The sequence below is a fragment of the Elephantulus edwardii genome, unplaced genomic scaffold (assembly GCF_000299155.1).
Source record: "Elephantulus edwardii isolate Elephantulus edwardi_28Jun2011 unplaced genomic scaffold, EleEdw1.0 scaffold00003, whole genome shotgun sequence".
In the NCBI taxonomy this organism is placed as follows: Eukaryota; Metazoa; Chordata; class Mammalia; order Macroscelidea; family Macroscelididae; genus Elephantulus; species Elephantulus edwardii.
This window is the reverse complement of record NW_006399753.1, coordinates 15,941,216-15,954,711: the sequence shown is the minus strand read 5'-3', so window position 1 is coordinate 15,954,711 and position 13,496 is coordinate 15,941,216. Positions and strand designations below refer to the sequence as shown.

The 13,496-nt window shown below is 45.4% G+C and overlaps 1 pseudogene; it reads right to left on the bottom strand.

The window, feature by feature from the left end:
- Positions 1 to 1,047: 1,047 nt before the first annotated feature.
- Positions 1,048 to 1,424, bottom strand: LOC102868567 (annotated as a pseudogene).
- Between the last annotated feature and the right edge of the window lie 12,072 nt (positions 1,425 to 13,496).

Genomic DNA, 13,496 nt, shown 5'->3' with positions numbered 1-13,496 from the left:
AGCCCATGCAGGGAGAAGCCAGCACTGTGCACCCACACCCCCACCCTAAGCATCTGCACTTGACTTATCTTTCTGTTTCATGGTCTGTATTTGCCTTTGAGCCAATGGCCTGCATCTAACCAGGTGTCAAAGGGCAAAGTCTACCCGGCTTCCAGAACCGCTGAATGCCAGCGAAGGGAAAGGAGCTTCACCCACTCTGAGCTGAAGGTGAAGTGACAGCTGGTTGTTCATTTATGAGTGACCCAAGTCGCTGGACACTGAGCCCAGTGTGAACAGAGCAGCTGCACAGTGTTATTAGGTCAGAGACAAGAAGCCAGGCCTGGCTGCTCCGTGGGCCAGCCAGGAGGGATTGCAACACGATTCTAGCTAACCTCAGCTCTTTGGGGACAGGCGCTCAGGGAGCAAGGTTTAGGGAAGTGGAGCGCCTTTCAGCACTTTTCCCAGAACAGCTGGGTATGTCAGAAGACGCAAGTTCCAACTTCACTCTCTGTCTTACTATCTTCCTGACCCGAGGTGACTCTGCTAACCTCTCAGAGCCTAGGTGGCCTCAGCTCTGAGGAGGATAGATCTGCCCCACTCTGTGGTGGTCCTGGGTGATCGAAATGTCCTCTGGTGAGCATGGAATGGTGAGCCCCAGGAGCAGTGGCTGAACGGACAGAGGCCCAGGTGGATCCTTGGACAGCCCAGGATGTAGCCCCTTGTTCCTGCGGTCATGCCAGATGTCCGTGGGAAAATGAAATACCACACCATGTACTGACCCACATTGTTTAGTGCCATCTAGTTGACCACGACGCCTAACGACCCTGGGAACAGAGCAGAGCCTCGCCCTGTCCTACGTCATTCCCACGAACTCTGCTCGTCCCCACGAAATATGCTCTGCTCCTGCCCGTTGCTGTGGTCAGTGTGTCAGTTTATTTCTGCGAGGGGCCTGGCTCAATATGGGGGTGGGAGGAATCTAAGACAGCAGGCAGGCGGGGGGCTGAACAGGATTGAGGGTGAGGAAGTTAATTTTCTTTTTTTCCATTTCATAACTTACTTTATTATCAGCTATTCTTCTTCATCCGCATTGATAGTCTGTAGATTTTTTTAAAGTGGTGACAAGTACACAGGTAGCGAGTACATGCAGTGTGTTTGGGAATCTTCATCTTCATTACATTTTCTGGACAATTGTGCATGGACGCGGTATGGGACATGCCTCGTTCCTTTGGCCCAGACGGCTTTGTTCAGCCTGGTGACAGTGCGAACATCTGGTGTTCCCATCTGCTTCATGGCAAATTCCCATATCTCCTTGAGTGCCGGAGGGTCACACTTCTTAAAGGCCACTCCATGGATGCACTAGTGAATATCAATGGTGGGCCCTCAGGTCACCACCTTGTTGATGGCAGAGTGGCCGTCTTCTCACCACCCTTCTTTTCAGGGACCATAGCACTGGGACCATGCTAGAAAGGAAGAGGACTTGGACGTTAAGGTTTTTTAAAAAATAGGTGTGTTTACATGAATTTAATAATTTTTTTTTTAAAAAAGTAATTATAACCAGGTAAAGTACTTGTTGCAGAAGACCAAGGAATGCAACCTTCAGTATAGATTGTGTCTCAATATCAAGAAAACAAAGATTCTTACTACTGGACTGATAGGCAGTGTCACAATGGATGGAGAGGAGATTGAAAATATCAACAGCTTCATCTAGCTTAGATCCACAATTAACATCCTTGTACAAGCTGTCAGGATAAGTAGATGCATTGCACTGGGAAAATCTGCAGTTAAGGACCTTTCCAAATTATGAAGGAGTAGTGATATCCGTTTGAGAACTAAGGTGCATCTGGTTCAGGCCATAGTCTTTCCGATTACTAGCTATGCGTCCAAGACCTGGACAATGAATAAAGATGATAGAAAAAGAATTGACACCTTTGAGCAACGGTGTTAGAGAAGAGCTCTGAACATCCCCATTGATGGCCAAGAGAACGAACAGTTATATCTCGGAGAATGTGCAGCCAGAGTGCTCTTTTGAGGCAAGAATGATGAGGCTTCACCTCACATACTTTGGACATATTGCTAGGATGGGGTTATTCCTTGGAGAAGGACATGATGTTGGGAAGGGTGGAGGGTCAGCAAAGAAGAGGAAGACCCTCAATCAAGTGCATTGACAGAGTGACTGCTGCAGTGGGCTCTTGTGTGTCACGAAGTGTGAGGATGGCACAGGACAGGACTGGTTTCAGATCTTTTGTTCATAGGGTCGCTGTGAGTCGTACTCGACTCGATGGCACCTAACAACAACAATAATAACAATCATAACCGGTTAGTGAGTGCCATCGAGTCAGCTGAGTCACAGCAAGCCAAGCTGTCAGAGGAGAGCAGTTGTGTGTGGGATTATTAGATGTGCATCACCAGAACTTTCTTCCTAGGTGCCTTTGCTTGGACACAAACTTCCCATGTTTTGGTCAGTAGCCAAGGTTGTTACCTGTTTGTACCACCCAAGCCCCATATTTTCCCCACCCCCACAAAAACCCTGTCTCTGGAATCAGCTTGACTCACCTGGATCCTGTAGGACGGAGTAAGACCACCCCACCCGAGGCTGTCCACCTGTACAGAACACATGGCCACTCCTTCCGCCAGCGTGCCCAGTGGATTTGAACCGCCAACCCTTTTTGGTGAGCAGGCGGGGATTTTAACCAATGCACCACTACTTCTTTCCACCCAAATCTACTGCTGTCTGATTGACTCACTTAACCATCTATCAGAGAGTGCTGGTGGCCTCGTGATAAGAAGCTGCACTGCAATCTCAAAGGCACGTGGTTCAAATCCACCAGCTGCTCCGTGGGAGAAAGATGGAAAATCTCCGTCCGTGTGATTTGTTGCCTCTGAAAACCCCCTGGAGGGTCAGCTGTGGGTCGGTTCACTCAATGGCGCACAAAAACCCTCCACCAGGTTTCCAAGGCTCCAAGTCTTTAAGGGAGGAGGCTGTCGGTCTTTCTGCTGCTGAGAGCCTAGTGGATTAGAACCACTGACCTCCCCATTAGCAGCACAATATTTAACACATGTCAAGGCCCAGGCTCCTTTGGCCACTCAGAGGCAGCTAAGCCATTATACACAAACACGTCAGAGCCCAGTAGATTAGCCCTTCCTGACAGAGAAGGTCCACAGGCCACATGGAGGAGAGGGCACTCTGACAAGGGGCCTCGCCACAGGCCATGAAGATCGGCTGAGGTGATGGGGTGACCAGACCAGTGCTGCTGACATGGTGCTTACTCTTGGCAATCCCTCATGAACCAGAGCAGAGTGGCGCCTCAAAGTGTTTGCAGTGGCTCATTTTCAGGAGTTTGCCAAGCCTTTCTTCCAAGCCACCTTGGGCAGACTTCAATCTCCAATCCTTTGTAAGCAGCAGAGTGTTCTTGTTTGAAGCATCATCCTGAGACTTACAGAGAGGTGAGAGGGAAGCAAAGCCCCTTATCCTCGGGCCCCAGGCTGAGTGAACCCCAGAAGGCTGGATTGACTGCAAAGGGGTGTAGGGGAAGAAAGGGTCCCAGAAAAATGGGCACCAGAGTCCATAATGGTGACCCAGAGCAGTGGAGGCGGAGAAATACCTCAAGACAGATCTGTGCATATTTACAGTTATTTTTATCTTTTTCTAAAAATAATCACCAGTCAACCAGTTGTCATCAAGTGGGTTCCAACAAGTGGCAGTCAGAGTTGGTCAGAGCAGAACTCGCTCTGTGAGGATTTTCATTTACAGTGGGGTGTGATGCCTGTACCAAACAGCCGGCCAGTTGGGGGCACTTGACTCATTAAAGAAATAAGACCACCCAAAGGTAATAAAGGAGGTCAGAATTGCTTCCACTCTGAAAAGCTGGGAGACTTCAGTAGACAGTGTCACAGACGAGAGCCACAGATAGGCAAGGGAGTAGAGAGGAAGCTCCCACTCACTTGCTTTAAGTGTGAATCTGAAGGACACTTGGCCAAGGGTGGCCCACATCAGGTCCTCGTGGCTGACAGGACTGACAGGCCCCAGCTCCCAGCTGGAAACAAAGGAGGACACTTCAACGATTTAGATCCTCCCAGAAGAGCCGTGGGTGAACATTTAACATTACTGGTAAGTATATTCATTTTCTCCTGGACACAAGAGCCTATTATTTGGTCCTAAAAGCCTTCTGAGGTCCCAACTCTTCTCTCTATTTCTTAATTGTTGGAATTGACGGAAAACCTCATAAGCAGTTCCTTACTTCACCTCTGCCTTGCATGCGGACTTCCGAGCTGTAAAACAACCCAGTAGTAGATGGAATTTGGTCCAGGACTTAAGAACAATAAATGACATAGTTGAGGCTCTACATCTTGTGGTTCCTAGCCTTTATACTATAATAGACAAAGTGCTAGCCTTTTATTTTAAGAACTACCTTCCCTCTGTAACTTGATTTGTACCACTGTTAGGATCTCTACTTGGAATATTATTGCTTTTAATTGTCGACTCATGTACTTTTAACTTGTTAGTTAAATTTGTGTCTTCTAGACTGCAGCAGTTCCATGATGCATCTTCAAGGATATGGACATGTATGGCTAAGCACAATTGATAACAATGCATCTAAATTCCAAAATTAATCTCCACAAGAGTCTACATGTTTCCCATTGCCAAAGGGGCCCTTTAGAGTAGTGAGAGAAGATCTTCACCCTGAAACCTACAGCGTCCCTTTTCAGCAGGAAGTAGCTAAAAGAATATGCCATCCCCTATTCCTTATGAATCAGGGAAATCTCTCTCAGGGAGGAGTGATAGGGAATGGCAAAGGACACACTGACAAAGGAGATTAATCAGAACTGGTTTTGACAAGCACTGTGGCAATGGGACAAATAAAACAAGCTTTCAAGGAATATTAAACCCGAATCCTTCTGATCATATGGAGATTTTTGAAAGTATTTCTTTGAGTTTATTATGTTTAATTTGTTTTATTTGATGATAGCATAATTATGATAAAAACAAAAGGGGGGAAATATGGGAAGCCAATACTAAATATTTGTAATAAACTGAATGCTATTTAAATAAAAAAAAAAATAAGAAGAAAAGAAAACCCTTAGGCTTAAAGAAGAGGGAGGTGGGCAGAAAGCCAAAACCATAAGCAGAAAGACCCAGGGGGAGCGAAACCACAGAAGATGTAGAAAGATCTGTGCTCAGGGATTGAATAAAATTTCCAGATCTGGAGAGCGCACTGGGTGGGAACAGGGAAGTGAGAGCAGGAGCGGCCTGTACCATCATTTTCTCCCCCAGAAAGCCCACAGCACCCCCCCCCCCAGCGGAGGATTAATCAAGGTACCTTCTTACTAACCTCACCATCAGTTTCACATCTTGCTTTCTGGATGCTCAGCCCCTATTGTTGGTTCCATCAAGTCCACCCTGACTCAGCCAGCCTGTGTATAGCAGGGCTGAACGCTGGCCTATCCTGAGCCGTCCTCTTCAACACTGTTACACTTGAGCCCGTTGGTAGAGCTGTTTTGTCACCCCATATTCCTGATGGACATCCTCTCCTCACCTTCACCAACCCTCCAACTTTTCAAGCATCGTGGCCTTTTCCCAAGGACTGGCCCAGCCTAACAACAGCCCCAAAGTATATGAGACAAAGTTTCATCATCCTTGCCTCCCAAGAAGCACCATGGTTGCACTTTCTCCAAGACATATTTGTGTTCTTTTTTTTTTTTTTTTAATGCTTAGTAAGGTTTTGGAATTTTTTTTTGCATTTTTTTATTAATGATTTTTTTAACTGCAACATATTTTTTACAGCATATTCTTTCCATTTAATTTCCCCCCATTCATTCATTGTTGCACATTTTACTCCTTGCCCACCTTTCCTCCACAGTTCATTTTTCTCTTTGAAAAGAAAAAAAAAATTATTTTATTGTTATACAATCCCCCTGCCCCAAGTCCACAGTCTGCTTCACTATGCATTTCTTTTTCTGGAATCTTGTCATGAAGATAATACCTAATCATATATTCCTTTTAATCAGTTCTGTCCCTCATCTGTTTCAATGCAGTATACATTATTTATCCCCTTTTTTCTTAGGTTCCTTCCAACCCGATGTCAGTCCCGTTTTATAACAGTGGCACTATGCAGTATTTGTCCTTTAGTGACTGTGATATTTCACTCAGCATAATGTCCTCCAGGGTCACCCATTTTGTTAATATTTCAGGAGTTCCTTGTTTTTCAATGCTGCATAGTATCGCATTGTCTGAATATATCACAGCTTCTCTATCCATTCGTTTGTTGATGGGCACTTAGGTTGTTTCCAGCTCTTTGCTATTATGAATAAAGCTTCAGTAAACATGGGTGTGCATGTATCTGCTTGGGTGGCGGTTATGGTTTCTTTAGGGTAAATTCCCAGTAGTGGAATTGCTGTGTCAAATGTTACTTCTATTTGCAACTTTTTGAGAAAGCGCCATACAGACTTCCATAGTTGAGGGAAGGCAGAGAAGGAGGGGAGGAATGATGTATATGGCATTGAAACAGATGAGGGAGAGAACGGTTTAAAAGGAATACATGAATGGGTATTGTTGTCACGACAGGAGTCCAGAATGAAGGCTGCACAGTGGAGTGGACTTGGGGAGAGGGATTGCATAACAATGGAAGAGTTTTTCTTTTACTTTTCAAGGAGAAGAGTGAATTGGAGGGGGGTGGTGAGCAGGGAGAAAAGTGCAACAGTGAGTGAATGGAAACCCTAAGTCTCTGTAAACTTACATTAAAATTAAAAAAGAAGGAAAAAAATGTTGCCCATAATAGGATTTCTTTTTGTCTTTCTAATCTGTGGCCATCCCACTTACCCAAATCTCCCAGCTTCCTCAGAGGCCTGTCAACATGCCATATGTTAGAAGCTCGTTAAATAGCAATAACTGAAAATCCTGCTAATAAGATTATAATAAATACAGTTTGTTCTCTGACGTGAAAGGGATTTTAAAACTAAACAAGAGCTGATGTCATTTTAATACTGCAGTGATGTCAAAGCCTTATATGCCATTGATTTTGACTGCCTTGCCTCATGATTGCAATATGGCTGCTGCAGCACCAGGTATCACATCTACTTATATGGAAGAAAGAAAAAAAAGATAGGGCTAGTGGTAGCTGTTCTTGTATCAATTGCTTGTAGTTGATAAAACCCCCATAACACAGCAGCTTAAAACCATAATCAAGGTTCATGTTGCTGAGTGTCAAAGGTTTGAGCTGGGATCACTTAGGTTCACTCATAAGTGAGGGGTCAGGTAGGAGTTGCATTTTCTAAGACAGCCTCACTTACAATGCTGGAATTTGCTGCTGACTGTTATCCAGGCCTCTCCTTCCACCGGTTTCTCAACTTTTCGGACAGAGTTAGCAAATTATGACCCACTGTCTGATTGTATAAATGAAATTCAATTGGAATTTAGCCACGTTTATTTATATTTAAGTTGGACAATGAATAAGGATGACAGAAGAAGAATCAATGTCTCTGAATTGTGTGGAAGAAAAGTGAATAGTGCATGAACTGCCAAAAGAATCAACAAGTCTGTCTTGGAGGACGTACGACAAGGGTGCTCCTTCGAGGCAAGCGGGGTGAAACTTTGTTTCACATACTTTGGAAAAGACATCATGCTGGGGAAAGTGGAAGGTCAGAAAAAGAGCAGAAGACCCTTAATGAGATGGATTGACACAGTGACCACAACAGTGCTCAAATATGTCTGAGAAGGTCAGGATGGTGCAGGACAGGAAAGGTCCAGGTCTGGTGTTCACAGGGTCACTATGAGTTATAGTCAACTTAATGGAACCTACAACATCTGATTATATAAAGTTTTATTAGCACTTGTTAATTGCCATCAAGTTGAGCATGACTCATAGCAATCCTGTGAACAAAAGACCGGAAGCCTTTCTCTAACTACCATCATTTCTCAAAGTTCGTAGAGTTTTCAGAGGTGTGTTGTTCAGGAAATGGATACTGCTCCTGCTTCCAAACCTGTATCAAATTGGGAGCTCCACCAAACACTGGCCACCACAGGTAACTGTTACAGCATTTGACACCCCAGTGGCACAAGGTTCAGCATCACAGCAACCCCAGGTTCCCTCAGTACAGCAAATTGATATGCTTCTTAGAAGAATCTTCCTCCAAAATATAATAACTGACTTTTAAATACAAAGGCCCTCCACAGGTCTTGTCAACTCTAAACAAGAGGCTATGCATCTTAATTTCCACACTATCAGTGGCTGGTACTGTGCTATAGTAGCCTCATTTAGTTGTTGCAAAAGAGTCTGTTAAGTAAAAATATTTACTATCTAGGTCTCTAAAGAAAGTTTTGCCACCACCCTCTCTCCCCTCCACAATCTTGCCTCTTCCACCATCCACAATCTTGCCTCTCTCTGCTTTCTTTCCTCCAAGCTCAGCTGTGGATGGGCTCAGGGTTCCATGAATGAGAAGGAAGAGGCAGAGAAGGAGAGAGCAGAGCAAACCTCCCCACAGATCCTCACACGGGCCTGCATTAGCCCTTTCAGAGGCAGCTTCCCAGCTCTGCCCATGCAGCTCAAGTGTCTAGGGAAAGCTCATCAACTTCTCCCTTGGCTCATCTGCAAAGTGAGATAAAGTACCAGCCTCCCTCCCACCATGAAGCACTGAGGCCCGGCACGAAGAGATGCAATGACACCGTGTTCCCAAAGCTCCTAGTACCTTATCTGACCCGGCGCAGGTGTCCAGCTGCCGTTAGCCTGTTATCTGCTGAATTCTGTTCTCCAGCAGTGTGTATCAAACCTCTAACCTTTATGCCCGTGGATGTGACCCCACTGGACCTAGGGTTTTCCTTGTTATGTTAACAAGTCCTTTCTGTCCTACTTCTCAGTGTTCACCATGACCACCACCTCCTATTGGCCAATGCCTGCACTCAGGAAGAATCCAAAATCCAGAAGTCAAAAAAGTGGGAAAGAATAATGATGTAGGTCACTTTGGGGAGCAGTAAGGAGTAAGGATTCCAGAGTCTTCCCCATCTTTGAACGGTGACTCTACAACACTTGGTTGTGTGACCTTTGCCAAGCAACTGAGCCATTCTGTACCTCTGTTTCCCCATCTGCAAAATGGAGATAATCTAGGTGTTCAACTCATAGAGTTGTAATGAGGAGTAAAGGAGTTAGTAGTTACAAAGGTTGTTGTTGTGCATGCGAGAAGAATGGGAATCCCAGAACATTTAATTGTGCTAATGCGAAACCTGTACTTGGATCAAGAGGCAGTAGTCAGAACAGAGCAGGGTAACACTGCATGGTTCAAAATTGGGAAGGGTGTACGCCAGGGATGCATCCTGTCTCCATACCTTTTCAACATGTATGCAGAGCAGATTATCCGAGAGGCTGGGCTCTATGAGGAGAATTGTGGTATCAGGATTGGTGGAAGATCTATTAACAATCTGCGTTATGCAGATGACACAACCCTGCTTGCTGAAACTGAGGAGGACCTCATGCACTTGCTGTGAAGGGTCAAGGACTGCAGCCTTCAGTATGGACTAAGGCTCAATGTCAAGAAGACAAAGATTCTCGCCACTGGACCAATTGGTAGCGTCAGGTTGGATGACGAAGAGATTGAGAGTGTTCACAGCTTCAGTTTGCTCGGCTCCACAGTGAACACTCTTGGTACCAGCAGTCAGGAAATCAAAAAGCGTATCGCGATGGGAAAGTCTGCTGTTAGGGACCTCTCAAAGGTACTCAGGAGCAACAGTGTCTCTCTGGAGACTAAGGTGCGCCTGATACAGGCCATGGTCTTTACAATCGCTTGTTATGCATCAGAGAGTTGGACAATGACTAGGGAGGACAGAAGGAGAGTGGATGCTTTTGAGCTGTGGTGCTGGAGAAGGGTACTGAATGTACCATGGACTGCCAGGAAAACAAACAGATTCATCTTGGAGAGGATTAAACCAAGCTACTCCTTGGAGGCAAGGATTCTGGGGCTTCGTCTGACATACTTTGGACATGTTGCCAGGAGGGACGACGGGTCCTTGGAGAGGGACATCATGCTTGGGAGGGTGGAGGGACAGCGCAGGAGGGGAAGACCCTCTATGAGATGGATTGATTCAGTGACTGGGGTAATCGGGATGGGTGTGTCAGGGGCGGTGCGGTTGGCGCAGGATAGAGCAGGGTTTAGGGCTGTTGTGCATAGGGTCGCTATGAGTCGGAAACGACTCGACGGCACATAACAACAACAACAACAGTTACAAAGGTCTTAAAATAGTACCCCTAATATAAAATAGTTAACATGATAATAATAGCTATCGTTTGAGTACCTACCTCCTCCTGTCAGAGACCTCTCTAGAGTGCTGAAGAGCAATGATATCAGTCTGGAGACTAAAGTGCACCTGATCCAGGCCATGGTCTTTGCAATTACTTGCTATGTATCAGAGAGCTGGACAATAACTAAGCATGGTAGAAGAAGGATTGATGCCTTTGAGTTGTGGTGCTAGAGAAGAGTATTGAACATACCATGGACTGCCGGGGGAACAACAGGTCTGTCTTGGAGAGGGTGAAATCAAGCTGCTCCCTGGAGACAAGGATTTTGAAGCTCTGTCTCACTTTGCATATGTGTCCAGGAGGGACCAGTCCTTGGAGAAGGATTTCATGCTTGGAAGAAGGGTAGAGGGACAGCCCAGGAGAGGAAGACTCCAGATGAAATGAATCGACTCAGTGACTGGAGAGATACGATTAGATCTGTCGGACATGATGAGATTAGCTCAGGATAGGGCAGGGTTTAGAGCTAATGTACTACGTAGAGTCGCTATGAGTCACAAGCGACTTGATGGCACATAACAACAACAACAGCCTCCTGCTTGATACCGGCAGAGCATTTTCGTGCATCAGGAACTCTATGACTAAGGTGCAACTATTTGTCTCTTCCCTGTCTGGAACAAAGAAAAGTGAAGAAAATCAAAGAGGCATGGTAACAATGAGTCCATAGAACTAATACGCCTTGTGATCAACTTTATGGCCCTGAGACCAGAAGAACTGGATGATCCTCTGCTCCCATTGCTAACTGCTATGAAAATGATCAAAATAGAGAGTCCTGGGATAAGGCAGAACAAATGTAAACCAAAACGCAAAGTCACAGTGATCCCTAGGCCAACTGGCCTGACAGAGACGGGTGGAACCTCTGAGTCTGTGGCCCTTAAACTTCTTTGAGCTGACCTCACTCCTTTGGCACCACCTATAGCCACGTTATACATGCTGGTAGGGGGTTGGCTCAGGTGGCATAGTCCGCAATGAGTTGCACTGGAAATCTAAAGGCCAAGCCTCTCTAGTGGTTCAAATCCACCAGCTGCTTCATGGGCGAAAGATGAACATTCTCCTCCCATGCAATTTACAGCCTCAGAAACCCACTGGAGGGTCAGCTGTGAACTGGTCCCAACTCAGTGGCAATGAATTCAGTTAGGTTGAACAATAATACTAGAAAGACACTCAGATCTTAGAATAATAAACCACACAGTCCCACAGGTAGCATTTGCGCAATGATCACATGAGAAGGTGGGAAGAGGAGAGATGAGGTGAGGATGGATGGAAGCAAGAAGCCCAGAGCGAGGGGGAGGAAGATGATAATTGTAGGTAGTGTCGTAAAACAAAATGTGCACGACTGGCTGAATCGAACACCAATCTCCTCTGTAAAACTTTCACTCAAGTCACAGTAAAAAAAAAAAAAAAAAAAAAAAAGTAAAGATAATAAATCACCCAGAGTTGTAGGGACTCAGGCAGAGATGTGTGGTAACTTGCTCAAAGTCACACGGTTAACATGTGCCAAAGCGTAGATCACAGATACACACAGAGTCCGTCAGAGTCTTTGATTTCAAGCCACTCTCAGGAGTTGTGTCAGGGAAAACCAGCTGGAGTGGCTCCTTCTGTCCCAGGGGCAAGAAGCTACCACAGTGCATGAGTCAGGAGAAGAACCAGGAATGAAGGTTTGCTCTGAGCGCATGCTGCCTCGAGGTGCACGTCTCCACATAAACCTGATCCTTTCCTCGTGACTGCTGTCCTCCAGGCACATAGTGGCTTTGATCTCACAGCATTCTGCACTCAAGCCCCTGCTCCTCAACCCAGGGTGGCCCAGGGCCCCCTGTATCGCTTCCTTGTGGAGCAAATAAGGGTGGAGCAGCCCAGGAGCCTGACGTCAGGTCCAGCTCTCTACTCTGGCATAATTTTACTTTTGGCTTTACTTTGCTCATCTTCAAAATAAAGAGTTATTGGGAGCTCTGATGGCCTAGTGGCAAGAAACTGCACTGCAATCCCAGAGGTGCATGGTTCAAATCCACCAGATGCTCTGTTGGAGGAGGGACAATCTCCTCCTGTACCAGTCAGACATGATTTGATGGTACATACACAAAAAAAATGAAAAAATAAGGAGTTATATGTTTTTTACTCAGCCAATGGTTCCCGACCCAGCTTACACATATCTTTGGAAATATTTTTTAAAAATACCTGTGCTAGCAGGAGGCAGTGATAGTTCAATGGCTCAATGAAATTCAGGTTTTCCATGTAGGAGATTGAGTTTGATTATTTGCGAGGGCACCTCATGTGGAACTATATCTATGTGCTAGTGGAGGTTGTGTATTGAAAGAGGAAGAAGAAAAAAAAATCCAATGAAACCTGGAGACTGAGATTGACTCATAACAAAGACCTGGAGATCTACTTCCATAAAATTAGCCAGTGCATCAGAGTGGTTCAATGCCACCATGCCACAACTCAGAACAATTAACGACACAGCCGACCCTCAGAGTCCGAGATGTCATTGCTCTAAATTGGGGTCTCAATCCTTTTGGAGCTCCGGCAGGTGATTTGTAGGACCACTGGATAAAAATCTGTGGGTTTTACCACTTGTGATTGCAAAAGTAGGGCACAACTTAACGATAAATGTGTTTAATTTAAAAATGTATTCTGAGATTACTGACTTTTCATACATCCAACACATATGCTGTATGTTTTCGGCAGACCATACAATTCAACAGGCTTCTCTGATAGTGGAGCCTGTATTGCGTTGCATTGATAACCCAAACAACTCAAGTTCACCAGAAACCCTAAAGAGCCACGCCTCTCCCTTTGTGATTTGCAGCCTCGGGAACCCAGCGGGGGTCCCTGTGAGTCAGCACCAGCTGGGCAGCGGTGAGTTTGGAATTAGCACAAGCCTGTGCACGTTATACCATGTGCATGTTGTTCAGATGAACGTGCTGGATGCAGAAAAATACAGCACATCCTTTCTACATCTGGGAGCATCAGAAAGGCTATTCTTTCATCAAGTGGTGGCAGTTTTGAGGTTTTTTTTTAAAAAAAAATAAATAAATAAACATTTGGCCATTTTGGACCCTGGAAATTTTTTTTTGTTCTTCCTTTTCTTTTTTTTTTTAAATTAATTTCAATGACTATCTACAGAGATTGTGGATTTCCATTCATTCATTGTTGCGCTTTTCTCCCCATCAACCCCACCCCCACCCCCCAGTTCGCTCTTCTCCTTGAAAAGCAAAAGAAAAACTCCTTCATTGGTAC